We start from the raw sequence: 27,324 nt of genomic DNA, 5'->3' as shown, positions 1-27,324 counted from the left end.
ACCTTTGCCATTCCATTTAAGCCTTTCTGTCATTATGAAAGCCATCAGTCTCTTCCAGAAGGTAAAACAAATTTACCCGTACTCAGCAGATTCTCCTCTTAAGAGAACAATGCACGTTACAATTTTTTGTTCTTATTTGTCTTAGCCAAAGTCAGCTCTTGGGAGGCATCAGTTTTGCAAATTTAATAATATAAGCACGGAATCGTTTTGAGATTTCAGACTCTAAGAAAGTGATGGTACGTACACTGATTAGTTCAGTGGTTGAATCAGAAGGGAGCAATTACACACGAAGCCATCGGTGTCCTGTGACAAGTATGTATGGGGAAGTCGAATGCTCATTTCACCTGTTCACAAGAACAGTACTGCTTGATATTCTCCTGTAGAATCTGTACGTTCTTAAGGAAAACCAAGAGGTATAGTCAAGGCTTCAAGAAAATACAAAATCTCAAGCTAGGTGTCGAGGAGAAACAGGTACTAAGAGCAGATGGCAACTTGGTTACTTGGTTATATTTTAGTGTCAAATTCAAGCTACACTCTTTGTGATTGATAAGCATCTCTCAGGCTTTCATGTTTTTAGGACTAAGTCTCACAGAAATGAGGTTTGAACATCTTATTTTTTTCCAGCCAAGAAGCTGTGAGGATACTTCTATCCTGAATATTTCCTCAAGTATCTCTTATGTGAACATCCGTCCATCCATCGGCTCAGTGAAACTGTTTTGGAAGTTATGGTTCATAGGCAACATTTTTTTGCTGGATCACACAAGGCAACATTATTATGGTGTTCCAGTCTCTATCCACTGTCACAATGCCATGCGTACTTACGCAGTGTTAAAAGACCAGTTCTGAAAAGTGATAATGTAAAGGTTTAGAGAGTAGGAAGATTAAAAGGTTAAGAAATTGGCATTTCATTACAGTTTAATATGATTCTCCTCCGTTGACATTGATCTTGACTCTTACTACAGTCCTTTGATTTTTTTTTAGAAAAGGTTTTAGATGTCTGGCTTACACTTTCCTCTGAAAGAGATGTAATTTCATGCCACACTGAAACTTTGATACATCCTGTAATATATTACAAATTATCAGGAAAACACATTTTCCATTGCAAGTGAAAGAAGGCTGAGTATTTTTCTATATCTCTGCTGCTGCACTTCATTTTCACTGCTATTCTTTCTGGATTTTCCCACAATCCTGCTTAATCTTGACTACTCTCAAGCGTTTCTCCTTGTCAGCAAAGCTGCATTTCACAATCCAACCTTTCTTACACATCATTAGTAGGTGTACTGAATTTATCCAATACTCCTAACGATCCCAAAGGGACATAGCTGTTAGAATTTTTCTAGCTGAGAAAACATTTCCTTTTAGTTATTTTCTCTCATTCTTTCCTAAATCAGGAAGTGATCTTTAGGATTGATGATACTGCTGCCCTTATTTATGTATTTGTTCCTTTTATTCATATGTTTCAGCAAAATGCTGAAAAAATATATTCTATGGTAATGAAATTCAAATGCCTTCACTGGGATTTACACTCCTCCTTCAGATTTTAGCACAGTTTTCTGTGTTTTTCCGGATCAGGCTTGTTCACTGAATGATGTCAGAAAGAGCCTTACTGAAAGAGTTTGAAAAGAAAAATGAACTGTTTGCTCCAGTTTTCTCTTATCCGCTATTTTTTATTTGCCAGGCTTAGGAAGACTGTGTTTACTATTATTAATGGCCTTCTAGTTTTTCCTCATCACATTATATTTTGCCCAAGGGTTTTGTATGTACTACACTAATTACCTCCAAGGCTGCTAAAGCACGACATCTCAGCCCATACTTCCAGGCTGGAAAATTTCATCCATTTGAAAAAAGCTGGGAAAATTTTGGGTAACTGTTAAATCAGCAGTACAGTAAGGATTCTGATTTTAAAACTTTTCATCTTGTATTCATATCACGTTTCAGCTCCTTTGGAATGATAGTGCCTCATCTTAATGATTCCATTTCAATATGATCTCATGTTGGATTATTACTTTCTCTTAAAAACAAAAAAGGGTTAAACTAAAATGGCTGCCGTAGTAACCTCTGGAATGCTTATTTTTTCTATTTTTAACTTTTTGTTTTGTTTTTGCCAAAAAATTGCATTTTTCGTTCCTGCATTTGGAGCCTGCTGAATTTTCTTCCTGGTTCTCTTTTATGTAATGAAGTGTAAAAATATCTACACTTCTCTGCATGCTCAGCTCAGCTAATACTTGAGCAGTTGAGCTATTAAACTTTGGAAAGTGATACTTCCAGAGAATGCAAACACAAGTGCATCGGGTAGGCTGCAACAAGGAATAATGAGCCAATGATTGCACTAGGCATAATGGAAAACTGGAATAAAACAGCGCTCATTTTTTGCCCTTTGCATAAAACTGGGAGAAATGGGAGGCTGTGCATGCATTGACCCTTGCCTTGTCTTCCGTGCAGATGTCAAAAAAAGAATGGAGCAGATTAATTTTTTTCCCTAAGTATTAATGTTGAAACATGCAATATATGCCAGGAATCTAATTGGCATATTGCATTAATTCAAGGAAATTATTTTCAGTAATTTGAAGGAATAATTCTCATGTATAAATATAATATTTTGACAAGCACAGCAGCAGTTATTTAATTAGCTTAAGACATTAATTTTCCTGAAGATATAAAGTAATACATTCCATATCTGCAGCTTGAAACAGTGACAGACCATGCCAGAGGTGATGTCTGGCTGCACAGAACGTGGGCAAGCATATCAAGAAGAAAGGGAGAACATGAAGTAGTACATCAAGCGTTTGAAAAACAGGACAACATACACTGCAGGATGAGATCTAAGTAGCTAGATATTATGGTATTGGTACACCAGCATGGTCCAAACAGTGGTACAGCTATGTGGCAAAACAGCAATACTTGAACACTGTTAGAGAATAGCATAGCACGATCTAGAAGAACAAGCATAGGAGAAGTCACGTGCTGTGGCTTGAAAAGGAAAAAAGTGTCAGAAAGATTTGCTGAACAACAGTTAAATTATGTGAGAGAAAAAGAAATAAATGCTCTTAAAGATGGGTTTAAGCCAAAGATTTTCAATATAGCGACTATTGGAAACATCCAAGGGACAGAAACTAGAAATACCTAAATGGCAGGACCTAGTGGTGAGATGGTAGTATAACCGGGAGCTGCTGAGAAAGCAGGACACAGATTGTCTATTCAATTCTCTGAATGTGTCAGGGACTGTTTTTTCTTTCATGAAGTGGAGGAAATTACACAGAAAGTAGCTATTTTAGATTTAATTCAAATTCTTTTGAAGGAAATGGTTGAGAATCTTAAAGTGGAAGTTAATTCAAGTGAAAGAGATCATAAAAATGATAAGTCTTCCACTCTTCCTTTAAATTGCAAATAACAAAATAAGGGTAATGGACTTCAAATGGCTCAGGGAAACGCAAGTATCTGAGAAGAGATAAGGAAAAAGAAACACACAAGATAAAGGCACAACAGCAAATTATCCTAACATGGAGGAAAGATTAGAAGTACATCAAAAATTAACATGATTGCATCAAGAACAGCTTAACAATCTGAAAATCTAAAAGAAAATCATAAAAAGCAGGAAAAAAAGGGCACATATATGATGGTAAGTATAACGAAATAGCACAAGAAAAGCAGAATAACATTTAAAAATGCTGAAGCACAGAATGAGTCACAAGTGGCATGATAATATTTGCATTCAGTTCAAATGGGACAGATCTGTGCTGGAAATAGTAATAACTTCTATAGTGGTACATATCAGCAGACCGCTGTTTTCCACAAGGATTTCGCCACATCACAATGGCTTGTTCCTTGGATTTGACTCTTTTTACTCTCCAAATTCATTTGTATTAATGCTTTACTTCTCTATGTTTTCCAAAAGTGTGATTTCAAAAGCTCAAATCAGAGAATGGCAGTGGAGCTTCAGTGTCAGAGGTGCCCCTTCCAGCTGTGGTAACTGCAACTGCTTACCATCATTACAAGATGAGGCATACATCTATCCTGTTAAAATTAATTCCATGTATCACAGTTTACTTCCATCAAGGTTGCACATGGCTATACTAAACATTAAAAGAAGTTCAAAACAAAACTACAGAGCACAATTTTCAATTACATCCCATGGAGCACTTCTGTGATTTCATCATAAAAGTTATTAGCCGTATGTCAGAATCAAGATAGAGAACCATGTAGTCAAAGGTAATAATGTGGATTGATTGTACCAATAAAAACAAATCATTTAGTTATGCCACGATGACGAATATCTTCAGGCTACAAGAATGTCTAAGAATAGAAAGGTTCAAAGAATGCCACTGAAACACTGTGGAAGCAGAGTATTCTTGTTTCACAACATTTTTTTATTACATGGCTGCATAATTCAGTTCACTGTATTTTATGCTTCTGTGTGTTCTCTCAATCCCTCTTTTTTTCCAGGCTATGGGAAGAATGTTTTATCATTTCCCGGAAAGCAAAGTGAGAAGAATCATCATTTGAGCTGAAACTCTTCCCATCTGTTCAAATATTTCAAATGTCTAATTGCACTGAAAAGAATAATTTGTAATAAACTTTGTCTGGATAATTTATTGACCGAAGAGCTACTATGACGCAAGACAAGTTATTAAGTTTTAACTTAGGTTTTCATTCTGACCTTATGTGTTCACATCCTTTCTCATTTTTGTCAGCTTAACTACTTTTCTTCCACGATTTTCAGAATTTGACCTGTCTTCTCTTTATCTTCCATGTTGACCTTCAAAAAAGACAGTGTCTTTTTGGTAATCTAAGAGCAGTTGGAAGTTATCCTATACTAAAAGAAATTAAACAAAATATTCAATCCTAATAAGTTGTCATTTGGAGATTTGTCTCAGTGTAAACATACATGAGCACACATATGCACATTAGCACACATTTTAAGTTTTGTAGTTGTTTTAGGGTCTGTTGTTTTTTTACTTACACCCTCTTACCTACACAGACATCCATTCTAGAAGCTGCCTATAGAAAAGAACTGAGATCCTGATTTTAATTCTCCATCTGGGAGGGCCTATCTTCAATAAAGTGCCAAAAATGCCTTGAATAAAAAGGCTGTTTCATGTCCAGGTTTGTGTGTGAACACCTGCCTGTTACAAAATGAATGACAGTTTTATAAATAGCATGCAATGTGGATGCTTCCTGTGAGGGCAAAAAATGAATGTCCACATCTCTCTGAAGAATGTCAGGAAATTATTCCAGGAGAATGACAGCCTGTCATGCACAGGGGAGTGTCAGACTGAGCTTTCAGCAGGTTTGTGTGGTCTGCAATTAAAGAGGATAAACTTCTCAGGTATTACAGCCTGGGTCTTGAAGGAAAAGGGCCTTAAGTGCCTTTGATGCCTCTTTGACTCAGCTGGAACATGCTAATAGAAGAGTTAGCTCTAAATAGAAAAGAAGGTAGAAATGTCTCTGTGGGATGATGATAGCTGTTCTTACCTGGAAACCTTAAAAGTCATTAAAGCACAGTGTAGTTCAGCGCTGGTTCACTCCAGAGTAGTTCTCAATGTTGTGACCTTCGGGGTTAACATAACACAGAGGGGATGAAATTGAATGCATTTATCATGTTTAGCCACTTTAAAAGACAGATGAGCAGTGAAAAAAAGGTAGAAAGATGGACCTTATCTGACTGTGGAAATGTGATTCATTTTAGTATGCGTTCACACAGATATGTGAAATGCTGAGTTTGGTTAGGGTACCTTCAAGAAAAGACCTTTTAAACACAAAATTAATGTGTAAAGTCTAACAGAGAAACCTGAATTTAAGAAACTGTTACCTCTTGCTTGTGTCTTTCCTGATCAGCCTTTTGGGTTCAAGAATCAGACCAGAGAATCCTTCTCCGTTTTCACATATTTTAGTCATAAGAGCTGATTATGTACTGCTGGATAGCAAGGGGATAGGTCTGGGGAAACAAAATGTAAAGTCTCTGTAAAAAACGGTCATGGAGGAGGAAAAGCATGTGAACTCTGGGCAGAAGTTGAGCCCACACAATCCCCAGACTACCCAAAATATGCTGTTTGTTCATATTGGATCTTTTTGTTTCCTGACGACTGCTCTCTGGCCTTACTTCTGAAACTTTTGGCATCGTGTCTATGCAGAAGTACAAGGTCTGTCTTTCATGTGCCTGTGTCAGAGGACATCTGCATTATGGAGCAAGAGCAGAACAAACTCAAAATTAAGGAAGAAAGAAGGAAGGAAGGCAGAAGAGTCTGTCATGCACTCAATTGTGGTGGCAGATTTTCACATCCACAGAGAAATATAAGCATAATTCAGATGGCTTGTCAAGGGAAATATGATTGAATTATCTCTATAGCCCAGCTGAAAGGTGAAATGATGAGCAACCTGGAATTAAATTAAAACCTAAACCCATTAAAGTATTCAGATTTCCCAGTCTAAGATAAAAGTGAAAACCTTTGAAATTAAGCAGTCTCCCTACCCTTATCTCAAGCTGAAGACGCTGCTGCTTTGGATAACACAAAGGAAGCCAGACTGGATTATTGCTCATTTGAACACTGGTTTTCAAATGCACCATATTTTCCTCAAGAAATGAACGTTATTCATTTCAGCTTATGCTGGATATCAAAGTAACTGTAGAAAAGGACACAAAATAAATTACCAGCCATCCTTTGATCCCAACACACTCCCACTGCTCCGCTTCCCCACTCCAGAGAACAATGAAACAGGACCATATCTCTTCCTTATTCTCAGCACAGTGCTGCATACCCTGAGTCTTTCAAAGCTCATTCCTTTTCTGAAGAATGTCTTTATTTGTAACTCAATCAATTTTAAACTGCATAAGATTTCCTCAAGTGCTTGTTTCCTCACGTGACCTCTTTCTTGCCTTCAAAGTGATTCTTCTTAAAATGCAATTCCTGAGTCCCACCTTGTCTGGCTTGAAACAAATCTCTCTTTGAGGAATCCAAATCTGTTCATCTATCCCATGACAATGAAGTATATTGCTGTATAGAAGTATTCCATTCCTATATGTAATATCAGCAAGAAAACAAATGTTTTTCCATTTAAATTGGTTTTCATCTTAGGGAAGTTACATTTGTGCTGCAAGTGAAATGAATCCTTGCCTGCTTTCATAAAGGCAACACCATACTGAATCACAACCTGATGACATAAAATACTGGAAAAACATATGATAAACTATATAGTATCCCAAATCATGAGCGAAAAGGGATCAGTATTGAATTCCTTAAATATAACAATTATGAAAAAACCTTCGTGTATAACAAAGTGGGATCAGTTCTCCGTATTTATTTGTTCATGTGATGCATCCACATCCCTTTCATTATTCCTGATTGCACTCCAAGTGTACAAACACTTCAGGGCAGACATTCTTTCTTTGAAACTTGCATGGCATCAGAATAATGAAGCCTCAATCCCAACAATGGTCAGAAGAAACAGCAGGAGTAGAAATATTTACTACTGCTAACAATGTTATGTTATTGAAAAAAATGGTGTCTTTCAGTTGCATTTTGAATAAGGGGAAAATTGAAAGCAAGTTGCTTCATAGCCCTCGATCTCTTCTGTTTCTACATTGGAACTGAATGTGTCCTAAAGTGACCGAGCAATAGCAAACTTTCCTAATGTGAAACAATCAGGAGGAAGATAAGGGAAGAAATGCTTATTGCTATCAGGCCTCTACAATCAGATTTTTCCAATAATATTTGCAAATCACTTAGAAGACGTTCATGGAGTAAAGTTACTATTGTGCCTTTGTTGTGCTCCTCAACCACTTGTCTGTATGCCAAATAGCAACTGAAACACCAATGGAGATTCCCTCAAAAAACATTTTTTTTAAATTAAACATAAAACCTTTGAAATGGTGCTACTCCTTCCATCATCAAAATATTGTGCTGGTGTAGTTAAATTTCCCCTTTGCCTTAGGTTTCAGCTCTCCAGAATTAAATATTCCATTTCAAATCCACATTTGGTATTTCAGTGATTTACACCTCATCTAATTTTGCTAGACGTCAGATGCCCTTTTAATGAGTGCTTGGAGGGTTTCATTCCATTATAGTTCCAGAGAAGCTGATGCTGCATTTTCTTTCAAATTCAAAAATTTAGCTGGCTGACATCCAACTTGCAATCAAATAATAATGAATTTTTAAAACTACTCCTTCCCAAGCAGAATCTCAAGAATAAAATTAAAAAAATAGAAGAATAAATGTGCCAGATTTATGCAAGTCTTTATAGCAATTGTCCAGAAGAAAAAGTGCATCACTGTAATTTCTCAAAAAATAGAACAAGTAACCTTTGGGATGTTTCTTCCATCTAATCAACTGAGAATATTAACAATTTCACATGTTCGGTGTTCCTGCTATGTTTAAAAAATGAACTAAATGTGAGCACCGTCTGAAAAAGCATCTATTTAAAGCCTGCTGTACAGCTAACTCCCTGTTACATTAGGCAAGACGGAAGTGCGGAGGCAGAGTAGCAATCTACATGGATAAGCACAGTTAAGAAAAAACTGATGATAAACAGGGGTTTTTTTTGAGGAACTATGACCAAGATGAAACAGCAGACAAGGCACCAAGAAGCTGGACTCCTTGGTTTCCTTGCTGATCTCCTGTATGGGCTACTCACATGATTCTCTTTACTTTCCTTTACTTTCCAAACCTTGAACAGCCTTTGTAATGCATCCACTCTTCCATCCATCTTCTCTCTTCTCTGCCTGTCCATTCTCACATCGTGTATGCAATACCCCTTCTGGCCCCTGAGAAGAAAAGGTCTCTCTCTGTACAACTGTAAACAAAGTATAAGAACAACTTGTGTAAATTATTGTGAACTCTTTGGAGATCAGTGAATTTTCCAGTTAGTTTGTATCACTTCATTTTCCTCCATCAGTTTGATTGTTTGCAGGAGTTGTTTCCATTTTATAAAGATGGCTTTCATAACCTAGAATATCATTTATCATCCTAGTGAAAAGCATATGACCATATGGCATGTAGCTCATGTGCATGATTGATTGGGTGTTTCACGAGCAAGTTACACTGACAGGACCTGCTGAGGTTGCCAGGTGCTCCTTGTGAAGGTTTTTGTAAACGCGTTTACCACCCACAGTTTAAAACCAGTTATTTATTTGCTTGCTTAATACCATTTCCAATGGTATATATCCAGTATTGCCAAACAGCTGATCTATTAGCTAAATATTTATAAATAAAATAATACAATGGCAGATTCTTCCAAGAGAGTCAGCACTCCCCTTTCCTGCATATAAACAAAGTCCTGCCAACCCATGTGAGATGCTTCCCTGCCCGTTCTGGCAGTGAAAGGACACTGATGTCTCCTTGTTTCTTTACATAAGTCTGTAGGATGGGTGATGGTTCAACTTTTACAAAGGAATAATTTTCATTGTCTGAAAGGCTTTTGACTTTGGGTGCAGTGACTCTCTTTCAATTCCTTTTATTACCATAAAAATATAAAACTGAAAGTGAAGTCACCTAGCCCTTGCCTTCTCTTTTTTTAATCTAAAAGAATCCCAGTTCATAAAGTCTTTCTTCAGAGCCCGTGCTTTCTAGACCTCTGACTGGTCCCTATCATCTCTCACATCTGTGCTCCTAAAGCCATTTTCAGTTTCACCATCTTACTGAGAAGTAGTTGATTCCAAAGCAAAATTAAGTTTATTATTTAACTTCTCTTTCCCTTACTATTTTTTTTTTTCAGTCCAATAGTAGCAAATCTGACTACAGTAAAGCTTTCCTAGTCACAGTGTTAAGCCTGCTCCCTTTTTACGCATAGGCATAATTTACTGGCGCATAGTTGAGTAACACATTTTAGCATTCATAAACACTGATTATTTCTTTCATGAATCACCTCAAACTACATTTCTCATGATTTTAACATGCACTCCTTTGTTGTGGTCTGGAATTTCCTTGATATAAAGCACTTTGCAAAGTGATATTTCTGTGTTACCACATGCACTGAAGATGAAGAAAATGAGTAATATAACTTTTACCACAGAATAACTAAGGTAAATCTTTTCTTATGACTGGTTTAAGGGAGTAATGCACTAAATCAGTACATTTTTATTATTTTCATGACATTAATATGGTAATCAGCCCTGGAATCACCATAAACATCCTAAAACATAGGCACAAATTAGGACATCATGATGGAATGTGATCATTTCTATGCAAATGATTTTCAGTTCTTCCTATTGTTTGCTTTTTTGTTTTATTTTCTTTCAACATTACCTTGAGATGTTTTCAAAGGACACTTGTTAAAAATACTCATTATTTAATTATTCCACAGACTTCTTGTTTTAGTGAGCACTTAAATCTACTGTCCTGCAAACAAAGGGCTGGGCTTGGTGTCAGCTGTAGCGTTAAGCAGAAATGAAGTCAATAAATGTCGGTAAAGAACTCAACAAAAGTTGTAATTTCCTTACAATTCTCTACATCACTCTTTAGATGAATTGTATCGCTCCTTTACTGTTAACCTCCCTAATTCTGAAATACAAACTATACAACTACAGGTGGCAAGAGAATGTCCCAAACTACTTCAGAAATGTAATCCACATTGAGGTCAGTAACATTCTGGCATTTTCTAACTCTGTTAGAATATCATTCCCAGAGTCTCTGGTCTTCCCAGTCCTAAATGATCTCTTCAAGAAAGGGATGTTTCAACAAGAGCAACAAAGTACAAGCATAGACACTGAGAACCCCTCATGCTGCATAACAGCAGGAAGGAACACTAATAGCAGATTTTCCTGTTCATTTTCAAAAGCTAATGATGTTCTGTAACTACAAGTAGTGAAACCGGGGTACTGTCTTCCAAAATGACAGTACAGCACCTCATTCTTCTGGTTTTCATCTTGGGATCTCAGTTCCTCTGTACATCAGTGTGCTAATTGCACATGGAGCTAATATCTGTCTCAGGTTCAGAACTGATGTTAGCAATTAGCACCTAGTCAGCCAGTGAATGTAGGATTCACTTTAACTTGTCCTGGACATTAGTTGAAAGAAAAGAAAAGAAAACATAAGTGGAACTACAGATAAGTGAAACACCTGGACATAAAAAGTCTGTGGGGACAAATGCCACTTCTGGAAATGGTTCTTCCATAGAGCAGCACATATTCAAGACCATGCAGAAGTCCACACCACTACCAGATACTCTTCTCATTCTTTGTTTGCTGAAATAATTTTGTCTCAAAGGCTTTGAAAGATTTTCATCTTCATTTTTAATCAAAAGAGCATCACAGTGTATTTCATAAATAGCAGAAACAATATTTTCCATAATCACTGTGGAAGGTTTATCATGTCACTCTTCTTCAAAGTCACCTTTTTAAGCAGAAAAACAAATTATTGAGCTACTCTGTCCCTTAAATTAGCTTAAAAAGAAAAATGGGTAGCAACTCCTATAGAGAAAGATCCAGAAATTCCCAGTGATTATTTTATTACACTTTACAAAAATGCGAAAGGTTTTGTGCTGTACGGCGTGAAAAACACCACATTTTCTAATGAAAAAAAAAAAAAAAAAAAAGCCACTCTGAAGAATCCTTCTAATTAAATTACTCCTGGAAGTCAGAATAATTTTGCTGTTTGTACAGCGGGTTTTCAACTCTGGGAGGTCTGTTCATTTTCCTTAGATTAAAATGAGTGAACTTGTTATGAACTTCTTCCCAATAGAAGAAGAAAAACTAGAAAGGTGGCACGTTAAAAATGCAAACGACTGGTTTTACAATGGAGGAAATTTTTTCTATTCCATGCTGATTTTCTGCTGTTTCCAAGAACACCATCTTATGGAATTAGGATTGTGGTATCTAACACAACAGTGTATTAGGTATGGCTATTGAACATGGGGACCTGTTTTCTTTGGCTTTGCAACCAACACTGAGTTTTAAGTAATAGCAGAAAATATCCACTTTCAGTGTAGTTTTCAAGAATTTTTTTTAAACAAAGTACTGCTATAATCAAACTGTTCCTTTCTAAACACTAGAGAATAATCGTTCAGCACAAGGGTCTTTGCAACCACAACCACAGAGGAAAGTTGACACTTATCTGTTCCTGATTCACTGAACCCGTATGCCTGCATCTGCTGCATCTGCATTTTCAGAAGCAGTAGCATGGAATAACACCTGGCTTGATCATGTGGTTCAGAATTACACTACAAGAAGAAAAACAAGACAACAAAACATAAAAAAACCACATGTAATTCAGAAGACGCTTCATCTATCTTCAGAAAGTGAAGTGCTACAAGCATTCAGTTACTCAGAGTCCTAAAGACTGCCCATCACGACATGGAGCCTTGTTTGGTAAAGATCCTGTACTCCCACCTCAGCATCGGCCAAACTCCTTTCAGATACAAAAACAGTCACACGTTTTCTGTGTTATTGGGAAATAACCCAAGAGAAATTATAAACAATGTAATCTGAGAAGTTGGTTTTATGCTTTTGCAAAGGCTTTGATAGGTCCTGTTGGCTCACGCCAACGTTTTGAAAATAGTTCCACATATTTTACTGGTAGCAATGTTTCCCCATCGTTCTGAAATCCCAGCATGGGACCATTAAAGCAAATGTCCTTTTCAAGGCATAAAACAGAGCAGAGCAACCAGAAATTGGGTACAAAAGATGGGAAGATGACGAACTGCAATTTCAACCTCTGAGAACGATCAGAGATGGAGACCTCCATTCTGGGGTTTTAGCATCTTCAGCATGGCATTTCTCTATGATTGATTCTATGATTTTTCTTACACTGACTAACACAAGAAATCACTATTTTGAACCACTGTTAAGTTACCTGCTTAAAATATCATACGCCTTTGCAGAGAGAAACAAACAGTAAGTTAAAGAGCTCAGGCGGCTGGAGTTCTGGAAAGGAACATGTGCACACAATATGGGTATCTCATAGATGAAGATGACTGACTTGGGTCTGAGAGCAAAGTGGCATTTTCTGGATTTTAGACCCAGAAAATCCCATTACAGTTCAGATGACTAAGGCTCCAATTCCGAGAAAAGGATATTTAGATGAAATCCAAACCAGCTCTATAAGAAGATACTTAAATTGCTACTTATTATGCAAAAACTTAGCAATTTGTTAAACCTGTATCCAATTAAATTGAAATAAATTTCAGAATACATTTAAATGCTTTTCTAAATTGGAACTTTAAAACCCTTTCCTGGAAACTGATAAGGAATATCTACAACAGTTGAGACTTACTGTAGCAGTTTCCATATTTCACTCTGGTCACACTTCCACACAGTCACTAGAAAGTCGTAGCGCAGACTTTGTCTACTTTCAAAAATTAATGCTCTCTGTGGGAGCTTTGTTAATAGTCAGAACTTAATTGCTTTACAATGCTCTCCAATCAAGACCATTTCTAGCAACTCACTGGGTTATAGTACTAACAAACCATTCACCCCAGCAGCGAGAGTGATTGCCCAAAACTGTTACACAGAAATAGGCAGGGTTTCCCTCCAACAGTCTGAACCGTGGGCTTTGTTTGTGCTTCTACTGCACGTCACCACTGTGCATGAGAAAAACTAAAGTAAATCAACATTTTTACTTCTTTGGATTTCTGAATTTAACTACTGCTTCATTTTACTTGCCCCTGTCAGATTTGTTCTGCTCAGCAGTTGACAGTTGACTCAATTCTGGCCCATTTGAAGGGGACGTTTTTAACCACCTGAATGAACAAAAACAAACTAGACCTTTTACTTTCTTTCTGTGAATAGCCAGAACTTTTGAAATCAGTCTGCCTGGGTTCTACATAGTGGAATACTTGAAAAATCTGACCTACATCTAAACACAGTGACTAAGAAACCTTTATTGACTTCAGTGAGTGGCCTTTGAATCAGGGTCTACAAGAAACTGTGGCTTTGTGTTTTAAGACAAATAAGAAAACAGAATTTAAAGGGACACATTGTTTCAAACAGACTCATTCAATTCCTTAGCAACAATTTAAGAAGTCACAAGGGAAATGAGTTTTTATGGTCTCATCATTTCTTTGATGTAAAAGTGCACACTCCATCTTTCTGGCATTTCATTCAACAGCCTCACACAAGAAAAAAAGAGCCCCACTGTGCATAAAGAGAATAAAATATATTCAAGAAGAAACAGGAAAAGAGATTCAGGTTAATACGAAGGTCAACCTCTTTCTGTGTTTCAAATCTGCACTTTGCTGAGATCTTAAGGAGGGGTAAAAAAAAAAGCTTTAATCTTCAGTGCTGTCATCCTTCTGCTGGAGAACTAAAATGCAAACAGAAATGCTTTGGCTGATGTTAGTGTTGTGAATTGCTGTTAAATCTTAAATCGGTCCCTGAAATACTGGACCCAACATGACACTCTGTATTAAATAAAACTAATGCCTCATGAAGGTTATCAGTGATCTCAAAATGCCAGTCACTTTTCCTTCCTCCTCCCCTCATCCTATGCATTGATGCAGTGGGAGGAGACCCAATCCCTGCATCAAACTTTTGGTCCAGGATGGAGGAGCCAGCCCACCTCCCTGCTTTCCTCTGTATCTCTGAGCCAAATCCTAGGAACTGGTCGTAATCTGATGCCACCCCATAAGCAGCAGTTTTCAGGATCCTCCCCCTCCCAGGTGTGCTCTGGCTGCTTTGCTCTGCCTGGAAGCTGAAGGCTATCCCACAGGTAGGCTGTAGATCAGTTTGAGCTGACGGTCTCTCCAAGAGCACAGTGTAATGGAAGCCCAAGCTTCGTCCCTGCAGAAGGGGAAGGCAGCATGGCTCTGCCCCCTGGAGAAGAAACAGGCTGAACCATGAAGTTGTCAGGTACAGTGAGGCTGGGGATGGGCACCCAGAGAAAAAAGCTCCTCCACTGGGTCTGCCTGAGTGGCAGGGCTGGGAACTTCCCCATGAGGGGTAACATGGAGAAGTACAGAAGGCCTTCTCCAATTGCACACATTTGATTTTCAGGATTATTTTGCTGTTTCGTTGTGTGTGCATTCTGTACTGTGCATGTGTTTCTGGTGTGTTTCATTTTTGTTTTTTTCTTTTTAATTCTTTTTCTCTTCTTACAAAAGAGCCAACCAAGCATGAGAAGCTACCACTGAGAGCACGTGAGCTGACAGGTCTGCCATAGAAATACTTCATCAGCTACTTTGAGATTAAGCTTAAAATGTTTTTTTAATGCCAATATTTTATTCATCCACACAATTACCTCTTCTTTGCAGGAGAACTGCTAGACAATTACAGTGCCTACTATTTATAACTATCAAAGCTCGAAGTCAGTTCTCTCGATCACGTACTGTGGGGCTCATTTCACCAGCAGTGGTTGAAAGAGTGGGAAAGTCTCCTCTGCCTGACCATAGGGCAACCACAGGAAGGAGAAAGGCCTGAATTCATACATTGCTTCTAATCTCCCAACTATGGGAATAGCAGCATCAGCTCTTAGTGATGATGGAGCAGAAACCACTTAAAATGGATCTGGAAAGGTGGTGAGAACTGTGGCTGCTTCCATCCATAACTGTCACCCCAAACAGCCCATCATAGTTAAGTGATAAATATGACAGTGAACATCACAATCTGAAAGCTGAATGTCAAATGAATAGGAGTGAGAGAGCACTGCCATTCAGTTTTGAAATCTTTACTACAAGAACAGCAGCTGCTATATGCTTTGCCTTTTGTTCAGGCAAAAGAAACGAGACTTTTTCTTACTCTGCTGCAGATGTAAAATGTGTTTCATTTAGCATGCCTAAAACCAACAGCTCTTTGTGTGAGCACAGAGCTCAGCGCCGTATCACACAAGTCTTGAGTACCTTTGAAATTTGCTTTCACTTCAGTTTTCCTTCTTCAAAATAGTGGTGTTTAGCAGTAGGAATTGACCAGTTCAGGTGTCTGATGGGAAGAGTTTTGACACCATCCTGGCAGAAAGGTTGGGTGAATGCACCACCAGCTGCAGTGATTTATAGAGGGACGAAGGAATAAGCAAAGTCACAGGTGGAGATAAACAGCAGCATGAGATTACAGCATCAGGAAGAAATCTGTTTGGAATAGAAAACAAGGAATAAATATTTTTCTCTCCACTGTGAACAACCTTTACATTTCAATCTTCTGGCTTAGTGCCTTTAGCTATCATTTGAGACTTCTTGTTCTGCTGAATATTTTTGCATCAGAATTCTGCAGTCTAATGTCTTTTCAGAATAAATTTTAAGTTCTTCTTCATCCTTTCATCCTTTAGTAACAAGCATAGACACCAACATACCTGTTCTGCTTCTCCCTCCTCTGTAGCTGAAGTGCAATTTACGCTTTTGTTTGTTCAGTCAGCAGCCCCTCCAGCATATGTAAATGATGCAGCTGACTGGATTCATTGTGAAGAACTTCAAAACTATTTCTCAGCAGAATATTTACTCGATGATTAGAGAAAAGCTTTCTAATATTTGTATACAAAATATTTTCACATGAAGGTGGCACGTTTCAGCTTTGAAGAGACAATAATCGTGTATCATATCCCACTAGTTAAAAAAACTCATGGGTGCTCTACAGAAATATCAGGACCTCGTGTTTCTCTGCAGCTGTGTTACTGCTTTAATTAAATGTGCCTTACAAGGGTGCACGGAGATATGAAGGATTTGGCCTCTATAATGCAGGCAGTACCCTGCAAACCATGGCCACGCGGCCTGATGTGAGTAATGGACTCGTAAGTGGCTGCAGGATCTGCTGCCTCATCCCAGGAATTGCACCGCATTGATTTCCTGCCCACAAAGCCGTCTCCTCTGCCCTTCAACCCACCTCCACAGGGGCTGCTCTCATGAAGAACATATCCAATGGAGAGCGCCTAAAGAGCAGACTGATGCTGCAAAGCCACATCAATACGCAAAATCCCGCTGCCTCTTCTGTGTTTTGGTGTTGTTTTTTTATTCACTAAAGAAAAAAATGGTTTTTAGGATAGCTGTTTTCCACACTCTCACTCCCTTCTGCCTTTGGTAATTGGAGGGAAGGCAGAGATGCATTAGGCATCCTGACAGTTTCTCTCTCTGTTGCGGGGAGAATGTCTCGTGGAGATTTTTTACATCGATTCCTGGCCAAGTTTCAGAGAAGGTCATTGCAAACTATGCCTTTTCTATTGCTTCACTACAAACTGCGCTGCTTTTGGCTTTGAGACCCACTAGAGGAAGGCAATAGCGTGCCAAGTGTTGGGGAAGGTATGTTTATACAGAGATTACGCTTATCAACAGCATAGGGAGTGCCAGAATTCCTTCTTTGTAAAAATAAAGAAGATATCCTGCCAGTGAATGGCTACACTCAACAAAGCAGCAGCCACTGACAAACATTCCTGACATGTCCCATCTATAGCACATGGCAGTCATTCCTGCAAAGCAGGTAATAGCGTGTTTGATAATGGGTAAGAAGAGACATTGTTGAGAACCTATGAGTTCCTAATACACAAACTGTAATTTTACACTGCTTGAATAATGTTGATAAAAGCTGGAGATCTAGCTGACAAAGAAGGAAGATAGAAAACCATCACCTTAAAAATGAAATTGACACTGAACCAAAGAACAATAGCATCCAAATAATGATGCTACAGTGTATCACCCTTTTAGAATTCTGTATGAAACTTCAACTAGATTGTTTAGGAATAGATGTCGTGTTTGAGATAGAAATATTTATTCTGGGAAAAACAAATTAACCAGCTGCCAATCCCCTGACTATTGTCAATCAAATTGCACTATGAATGAGATAGATAGGACCATTGAGTGAGCAGAACAGTGAGGTGGCCTATAAATTATGGTAGAAGCCAAGAAAATTTACCTTCCTTACTCAGGGAAATGGGAGATCACGTGAAGTGTAGAAATATTGGCTACCATGAACACTTACCTTCCTCCAGTCTTTTTGATTTTCTGTTATCCTCTGCCTCCTTCCATTTAGCGGCACTTGGCAGTATATTGGCCACATTCTTCCTCAGGAGCGTGCATGGGCTGCCTGGAGAGGTGTGGGACACAGAGGTGAGGTCAAGGGAGGGAAGGAGATGAGAGGATCTGGCGCTCGTACTTCTGGTGCTTGCAAGGCTTGGGAGAAATTTAGAGAGCGAGGGCAGGACGTCGACTGATGCTCTGTTTCAGGACCCAAAGAGAAAGCAGAGTGAAAGCAGGTTCAGAGTTAATACGTCCATCCAGAATCAGGTCTACTTAAACTTTCCATTGCCTGTGTCTTTTTCCTACACTTACATAGAGGTCCTTTTGTGTCACGGCCTCCCCCCCCCCCCCCCCCCCCTCGATCCTTGTTTTTCTCTAAGGCATTATCTGGTTTTAAATTATGTAACAATAATGCTGTCTTTGAAACAAGTAATGTAATTGAACGACATGCTACATTCTTTCATTTGTGCTTAACCTTTAAAGGACACGTTTATATAAAAATATCTGGCAGTGCCCTCCTTTTTACTCCCTGGCTGAATGCACCTGTAAGACTCTACTTATTTATCATAATAGTGCAAGAATGCAACATTTACTAATGCCCAAATTTTTATAAGCACACATGTTTAAGCTGCAGATACAATGCTGATTTATGTGACAATTTCTAAGGCTTTTCTATTCAGTGTGTGTGTCACAGTTTTCCCAGTTTCCTATTTTACTACTTATTTATTTTACAAAAGAAGATGCAGTTTAACTCAGTTTTCACCCAAAAGAAATGGGAAGGATCCAAGACTGACCTGTGAAACAAGAAGAGCCTTCGATTTGTTAGGTATGGAGACTGAGGTGCACTTCTGCACAGCAGAGCAGGAGCTGTGTGGTTCTGGGAAGGAATATCCTGACAGAAAGATCAGGGAAATAAATGACTTTTGAGGCCGACCAGACAAAAAGACTGAAACACTTGACTTACATTACAGCGATGCCATGGCTGCGAAGGCTTTGGTACTGTATTACCAGCAGTAAAGTAATCCATGAGTTTCTGAAGCTGAAGGATATTGTGGACATAAGGAAAGCCTCTCTTACTTGTGGTTGTTTTAGGCCTTTCTGAGCCCGCTTCCAGTTTGTGCCAAATGTGATACTCTGAGATTTGGGCAGAACGACCACCCAGGCAGCAGCAGTGAGTTCTGCCTTCCTCCTGCTACACACTGCCCAATGCTTGCAAACCCCTTGTAATCTGCTGGTGTCGTTGCTGTACATCAGCAGTTCAAATGTTCAGTATTTTAAGTAAATAGAGGACTGCAACACTGCCAGCCTGATAAATATCAGAGGATTGATTTTGCTTAGGAAACTAAAGTAGTTCCAAACTAATTTGTTGTGTTAAATCTGCACTTCGGAGAAGGAAAATCCCCTTCATTTTAGTGTTTAAGCTCAGTGCAATTTTTGTGTGCATTCTATTCTATTTCTAACTACATAATAGGCAAATAATGCTTATCTTTGGGCAGATGGATACATCACTAAAAATGACAAGCCCATTAGATCAACAAGGCCTATATAATTATCACGGAGAAATAAAGCCAATAAATCTATCCGGTATAAATTATGGGCTTATGAAGTCATACATAATGAAATAAATATTTAATTTTTCTAAAATCCAAAGTCTTCCTTTGGAAAGAGGAATATTAAAAATTCATTTCCATTTCTTGTGTCAGGAGCATTGCGGTTGAGTGGTTTCAGCATGGGTGTGCACTCCCAGGCACTTCTCAATCCTATTCCTGGTTCTGCCATTGATTCACACTGCGGTCTGAGCCAAACTGTTCTACGTCTTTGTACTCCTTCACCCATCTGTAAAGCTGAGATAATGCTCACCTGCTCCATAGAATCATTAGGAGAATTAAGAAACATCTGCTCTGCATCTTGAAGGCATAAAATGCCCTCAAAATACAAAACGGCATTATTTGAGAGACGGATAAAACCTTCCAGGGTTTGGGATTTTCTCTTTGTCACCAAATCTCTTACTACCTGGCAGGATTGATTTCTACCTCACTAATTCAGTCTGCTCTCTCTTTCTATAATACTTATTATTTCACTCTCCTTAGCTATGCCTGTTGCCATTAAAAGAGATCTCTTCACTGTAAGCTTCACTGTAAGTCAGCTCTTCCAAAAAATAATTGGCAGCAAGGTCCTGGTGGAGACACAAAGGGATCATCATCCTCTGCAAAAGATTCACCCGCTGCCAACACAGGTCCTGCTCTGAAAGCAAAGATGCAGACAGTGCCTGCTTCGTAATTATGGAGAAAAGGTGAAGGAAAAGGGCTGTTTAGGGATGTAAAATTACAAAATGGAAACACAAGAGGAAAAGTTTAGTAATTAGAATTCTTGCTATATACTGGAATAGAAACAACTTCTCTACAAGGAGTGAAGAAAATACTTATTTTCATCAAATACTTTGTAAACAGCATGGAACAGTGCATGGCAACTCCATAATAGTACTATATTTGTATTTCAAAACAGAAGTAAAATAGTTTTCCTTCTTGATCAGTAGCACTGTACGCCATCCTACTGTAGCCATATTGTATCTACCCACTCTATTTTTTTTATTTTTGATTTTTTTGCCTGTCCTCTTCCAAATTTTGTCACATATACGTATCTAACTTCAGTATTTGTTGACTTTTCTAAAGCCAACAAAAAGTTAACACTGTGATAGCAGATTTTAGTATTTCTATTTTAGCTTCATTGTTACACTCTCAACTAAACACTGTTTGTACACTTAAAACTCAAGTAGATTATTTTAGAAAGGTAGGAATGGGCCTTGTGTTAGTTTTAAAAGCAAAACCAAAACAAACCTATGCAGCTCAACAAACAGCCCCCCCCCCAAAAAAAGGAACATACAACTTCCTAATCGACACAGAAGGCAGATGAGTCACACCATCCATTCTTGCCGAAGGTGGTTTAGAGTTGGTGTTATGTGTTCTGCTATGCTTGGCTGGCATTAACAATGACCCCAGCACGATTAACTGAGAAGTCTGACCTGAAAAGCAGCAAGGCTTTAATTGCTGTTAAGGAATCCACTTTGGCCTTGAAGCCTTTATTCTGTTCTACATAAACTCTGCTCTCTGCCATCAATCTATCTCTCTGTAATCCCAGAAATTACAAGGGCAGAAAGAGTCATTCTCATACTTCCTCCTTCAGACTGATCTGCTGGATATCCTGGTGGCAAGTTTCACTGGATCAAGCTTTGGCTGAGCTAAATTCTCCTTTTTAGGAAGTCAATGGTCTTGACTTAATGGCTTTAAGAACCCATTCTGCTTTTGGTCACTTGACTGTCCAATTAGTTTCTTATCTTTAGGCACAAAGCATGCTTTTTTGATCTTTGTGTGAGAGAGAAAGAAGCGGTACACCACTGGAAAGGACAAAACAAGTATTTGCAGGCTAATATCACTTAGTTTTATTTTAAAGAAGAGTGAACCAATTCAATCGCTAAATAAATGGCAGGTTTTGCAAACCTTGAGTAATGTTTGCAGCCCAGCAGTGAACCCTCTCCATTATGTCAGCTTTCTTTCAAAAAAGAAAAAAAAACCCTGTTTTAAACGCCTTGAATAATTTCCACAGTGGTCTCATCTGGAAGATGAACATTTCTAGAAAATAATTTGTCACTGCTGTATCTGTAGGTATGTAAATCCACGCTCAGAGGGAAAAAGATCAACTGACAGTACCTGAAAATATCAGTTTACTGTACAGACACCAAACTACTTCCCTTCCACATATATCACATGCAGCACTATTTGCAGCAAGTATGGCAAATTGCTGCAAACACACAGGCTCAGCATCTACAGCCGTAACCACGACAACTGTCCTGCAGCTACACAGGCCAGGAAAAGATCTCTAAAATACTTGTGTCTGCCGCAGCAGGATCTCGTCTCTCTGAGGCAATTCAAAGCATTTCACAAACAAAATGTCAGAATTCATCTGCCTGTGGCACTGTCAGAGGACATACAGATGTTGTGCTGTGGATTCGGATGGAGGGCTGTGCTGTCAGAGCCACAGGAACCCAGCATTGAACACTGCTCAGTGGTGTTGGCAGAACAAGGTCCCGAGCTGGCTGCAGCTCAGCAGCATCTACGAGGGATGGGGACAGCCTACTTGAGCACAACAGTGTGGGCTGCAAAACTTAAGGGCAAGGATACCAAGCACTACAACAGTGCTTTGATTCTACACATTGAACAACTTGTATGTTAGTATAATTGCCATATCAATAGCTCTTTGTATTTTACCCATCCACAATGCCAAATAGTGCTCTAAATATGTCATCATCTCTAAGATGTCTAAGTGCTCCAGTTTACCCCATGAACAGCTATGCAATCATAATATGTTTTTGAAATCATTCACAGAACAGTAAGTTCTGAGTTCCTTGGTTGGTTGGTTTTCATTTAAAACAAAACAAACACAAAAACAAAAGCTAGAATCTAGTTCCTGTTAAAGATAAAAAGATAAATGACAAAAACACTTTCATATCCCAGAACAAATGTCTTTGGCTGTGTCAAAGCCCAGAGAAGCTGGAGTTCATATGGCAGCCATTCCCAAATGCACCATAAATGCTACCCACAGAACGTGGCAATTTCCTTTTGCTACGTTCTTTGGGAGTATTTTCATTCTGCCTTGAGCATAGATCTCAACACAAAGGACTGTAATATGCAGCTCCAATTCATGTCAGAGTGCCTATGCCATGAAAAATCTCAGCACCTTCAATGAGATATTGGTATATCTGAGGCTTACTAATATGAGCAGGAGTTGATGACTAACATGAGAATCTGCTTCAAAAATACCACTGCTAGAGCTGAGATATTATTATAGACAGTCTATTGTACTTGCAAAAGACAAGTAAAGAGCTCTTGGTTGAGAATACATGTCAGAAAAATGACATGTTTTCATCACTTCCAGCCCTAGTTAAAAAAACTCTGAATACATTAACCAGCTGAAGGAAAAATACTTTCAGCTTTTGTATCACAGTGGGAATCTGTAAACCTGCTACAGTATAACAGCCAATTAGTTTGAATTCAACAATTTATCATTTCCAAAAAGTTAATGGCTTTTTCTTTTTCTTTTAACTTCCACATAAAAATGGAGGATTTGTCACTGAGTTCCCCATGCTCCACTTCTGGGGATCCAGCAAAAGGAAGGAGTTTTGGGTAGGCAGGACTAGTTCAGTAATTGCAGCTAAGTCGTTACCTAATACAAAGCTTCAGCTGGTTATTCCATCCCAAGTACATATTCCTGTATGCTAATTCAAAATGATCCAAAATCATCTGATGAAAATCTGGTAACTATTTCAGCACGCCACCTGCATGGGATCCTGTGCTTTGCTTTCAGTACCTTCTTATCAGTAGTGGGTATTCTGTTTTGTTTCCTAGACCAGACTTGCTATTTCCTTTATCCAGAAGGCTTCAGCTATGCTCCAGGGACTGAATTCCATGCATCTGTAGGGATGGCTGTGTTATCTCCAGGAATGCCTGGCACTGCTTCTGAAATGGGTTGCTTATGTTGGCACCAGCAAGTATCTGAGCATACTTGTTTTGGCTGAAGTTTCCTTTTTGTAATCTAATACTGACCCAGAATTATCCTTTCATGAAGATGAGTGTGCCCGACTGGATGGAAAGCACAGGTCCTTCTCTGTGATTCTGCTTTTCTTAAGCTAAGCTGGACATCCTTTCCAAACTCAGACCGACAGAACGAGTCTATCATGCTCCTTGGAAGAAATATACTACTGTCTGCATGGACGAGAGAACGGAAGCATGGGATCTAGTCCTACAGTCTTTACCCAAATCACTTTCATACGAAATCACTCTAGATTTGAGAATAAAGTACAAAAAGAAATTAATTGCAAATTACACAGTTTTTATGGTTTTGTTGGTGGTGGTCTTTTTGTATTAAAAAAAAAACATGACTGATTATTTGTAGGAAGCAAATAAAAAAGAAAAAGGATAAAAGTTATTAAGAGGGATGTGGCCACGGATAAACCACACGGGCTTCTATCAGAGACACATCTACAGCCAGCAGCATTACTGAAGTGGTTAAAAGGAAGCACCGAGGGGATTCATGCTTTGAAAAGCCTGAAAATGCAACTATGCATATCATCTCACCAATATTATTTTTATATATTTACGTATATATAGCAGAGAACACTTACCAAAAAAAAAAGCAGCAGCAGCACGCCAGTAGTGACACAATAGTTATTACTATATACCATTTGTGCAGTGTCATAAGTGTTCATGGCAGACAGGAAAAAATGCTTTCCCAGAAAGTACATGTTATAAGGATGTTTAATTAATCTAATGGCTTACTGGGTGCCATTAAGCACCTCTTTAGGTTAATTTCAGTCTCAGCAGGCAGGTGGATAAATAGGAAGTGATTTTACTCCTTCTTCCAGACAAAGCATCATTTCATTAGACCAGAACGGATTGGGGCTTTTTCAGTCCTTGCATTTATCTGACTGCCCTGGGAGGTGACAAATCCGCACTCTGTTTCAAGCCTTACAATAGCAGGGAGCCTGCTGCTGGAAAGCTCCCCTAGCTAAAAGCTTATGCCTCCACTGCTCTCTTACTCACACACTAAGAAATGTGGGAATTTAAGGGCAAACACGAAGCTGGACAGCAATGTCTGTTTCTGCAGTGGAATTACACTTGAGACCACACTGCTGCTCTCAGCCCCAGACAGATCAGCTCATTCTCATTTAGAATCGCAGAACCATAGAATTGTTTGAGCTGGTAGGGACCCTTAATGGCCATCTGGTCCAACTCTCCGCAGAGAACAGGGACACCCTCAGCTCTGTCAGGTGCTCAGAGCCCAGACCAGTCAGAGCAACCTGGTCTAACTGTGGATTTAACTCCACTGCACACATAATAAGCCACAAGATGAACTGAGGATTCACCCAAACACTGTGATCTCAATGAAGAGAATGACTTAGTGCTATCAACGCCAGTTGTCTCTGGCAAGAACCACCTACGTATGAAACACAAAGATGCATCTAGAGTAAACTGCAGCAAGTAAGCGCTCAGCATTTTCTAAGCAAGCTTGACAGATTTCTGCTATCTGAAGGTTAACGCTGTATCTTTTACTAAATGCTGCAGACGTCTCCTTATTAAACATTTTTTTTTCCAATATTACTCAAACTAAAGCATCTCTTGCCTTCCCTACAGTTCACCTTTTTAGCGAGAACACCTTTTTATGACCTTGCACAGGCTGAGGCAATTAAACAAACACGTTATAGGACTCAGAAATTGATTTTGACAGAAGTAAAATACAGCACTGAAAATGCAAAGAAAACGCTGTGGTTTAACTACATCACCTTACCTTACACACAAACTGGCTAAAATATCTCCAGGGCTTCGCATTTATGCACTAGAGTTCAGATACTTAAAAGTTTAAACATTTAAATCTGGATTTACTTGTTATCCTAAGCAGCCTCCTGCAGTTTTACAGCACTAAGTTCTTCAGATTTGTTTAATTCAAGGCTGCACGTGCATGACACATTGGAGCAGCTTTAAGCAAACACACTTGTTCTGAAGTTGCTGAAGCAACCTCAGCTTTTTCTGAAATCAAGGGTGTACCTGGAAAACATGACATGGACACTGCTTATCCTGGGCAGCCCTCAGTGAATCATGGTACCCAAATCTTAGTGGCACTAAGGCTCCTTGTTTGCAAGTGAAAGAGTCATTGAGAAATAGGTCCTGTATCAACTATAGCTTGGCTTCCATCTGCTCTCATCCCCAGCATCAGAAGGAACTGAAAGAGAAAGGTTAAACAAAAAAGTAAAATTAAAGAGGAATTTATTTTTAAACATTCATCGTCTCAAAATTGGAATATAGCAGCATTTCAGGTCGTCTTAATATATTAGAAAGAATAAACTGGGTGAATTTAACATGAAATTCACTATAAGACACAATGAAACAGTAGGAAATTGTTGATAGCCATCAAAATAAAAAGAAGGCAGAGATGAGAAAACAACCTAAAAACACATTACCAACATTATCTACAGTCCGTGTCAGGCTTAGTTCCACTAAATAGCTTCTCTGCTTGCTTATTATCAGGCATTTTTGTGGTATTTAAATGTAGAAACTACAGATAATTTGTATTCCTTTCCCCACTGCAACAGGAAAGTTTAATACAGAAGATAATATCAGCGTTTGAGCTCCCGTTATGCTCTCAGCAGGGTGTACCTGCTGCAATCGGATGCTGAGAGAAGGCTCTTTGTCAGACCCATTTCAACAAATTCTGTGCTCATTTTTTATTATAAATGGTGCACATTGCAAAACAATGCAGAGTCTGAAGAGGCACTAAGAGTAAAGCAAGGTTTTCTTGCTTAGCATCAGCCCTAAGGTGCGCAAACCTACGGAGGGACCAACATCCATTTGATGGCGTATGTGCTTACACACTCATAAACTTCATTGTGTCTCAAGGCAACACACAGGGGGAGCAGGCAGTGAGTCTCATCCCATCCTGCAGAGCCTTTCTAAACAAAATAAGACCTTAATTTTTGTCCTCAAGCCATGGTTGTCTGCAAGCCTGTGAGATCAATGCAGCTGCCAAAGATGTTGTTATTAAAATGCCCCTTTCAATGTGCTTCATTCTTCAGGTTCCTGAGCACTAATAGAGAAATGCTGAACCTGTGCCGGAGTGCGTATCATTCAGGTGTTGCTCTGCTGGGATCTATTTTCATCCCACGTTAACACTGTGCTGCTTAACAGCAGGGTTACAGGGGCCAGCTCATTAGTATTGGAGGGAAATGGCAGCTGGGGAAACAAAAATTCAATGCAGAAAGTTACAAATGGTTTCAGCATTATTAAAAGCTCCTTACATTGGCACTTCTGGGGAAAAAAAAAAGTTTTCCTCTTATTTATTTATTTTTAGGGCATCTGACAGTGGCAGAACCTTAACTCTGGAAATACAACAAAGCCAAAGTTCAGCTTTGAGCTCCTCCAGCACATACCTTTGCTTTCAGCATTTGCTTGAGATCCAGAAGCCGAATGCTGATGGAAACGTAGACCTCAGTGTGCTCCTTCTGGAAGCTGGTGCCCATCTGCCTGTACTCATGAGACAAATGCCATCATCTCCCCGCTGTAAGTTCATCATTAGCCATTTCAATGTCTGTTGGGAAGTTTGCTCTTGCTAATCCCATTATAAAACTGTTAGCAAGCCTGTGTCTTTCTTTTAGACATCAAAAAATAAAAAAACCCAAACTGATTTCCAACGTCAGTCTACTTGGAGCAAGTGGGTATTTAGCTGCCTGTCTCAAATACACATCATTTTCCAGTGCTTACTCCTCTCTACCACAATTTCTTTGCAACCACCAGTATTGGTATTTTTCAGACTTAATAAGAATTACATTTGTTACTTGTCAGCAAAGCACCAAGAGTGTGAGGGAAGCCAATTTACATACACAATTGCAGTCACATAGCTCACATACAGAGATTT

The 27,324-nt window shown here is 38.9% G+C and overlaps 1 long non-coding RNA gene across 2 annotated transcripts; it reads right to left on the bottom strand.

The window, feature by feature from the left end:
* Positions 1-478: 478 nt before the first annotated feature.
* LOC101751655 lies at positions 479-25,452 on the bottom strand. Of its 2 annotated transcripts, XR_001467272.4 has the most exons (4): positions 20,746-25,452; positions 18,657-18,754; positions 17,825-18,060; positions 479-15,987 (listed from the first exon to the last, which is right to left on the bottom strand). It is a non-coding gene; the product is annotated as an uncharacterized LOC101751655 (long non-coding RNA). The 2 variants fall into 2 exon arrangements; XR_005860633.2 differs by lacking the exon at positions 20,746-25,452 and having other exon boundaries at positions 18,657-20,612.
* Positions 25,453-27,324: the final 1,872 nt, after the last annotated feature.

The sequence above is a fragment of the Gallus gallus genome, chromosome 6, assembly GCF_016699485.2.
Source record: "Gallus gallus isolate bGalGal1 chromosome 6, bGalGal1.mat.broiler.GRCg7b, whole genome shotgun sequence".
NCBI classification, from domain to species: domain Eukaryota; kingdom Metazoa; phylum Chordata; class Aves; order Galliformes; family Phasianidae; genus Gallus; species Gallus gallus.
Note: the sequence above shows the minus strand (reverse complement) of the source record. Positions and strands in the feature narration are given on the sequence as shown.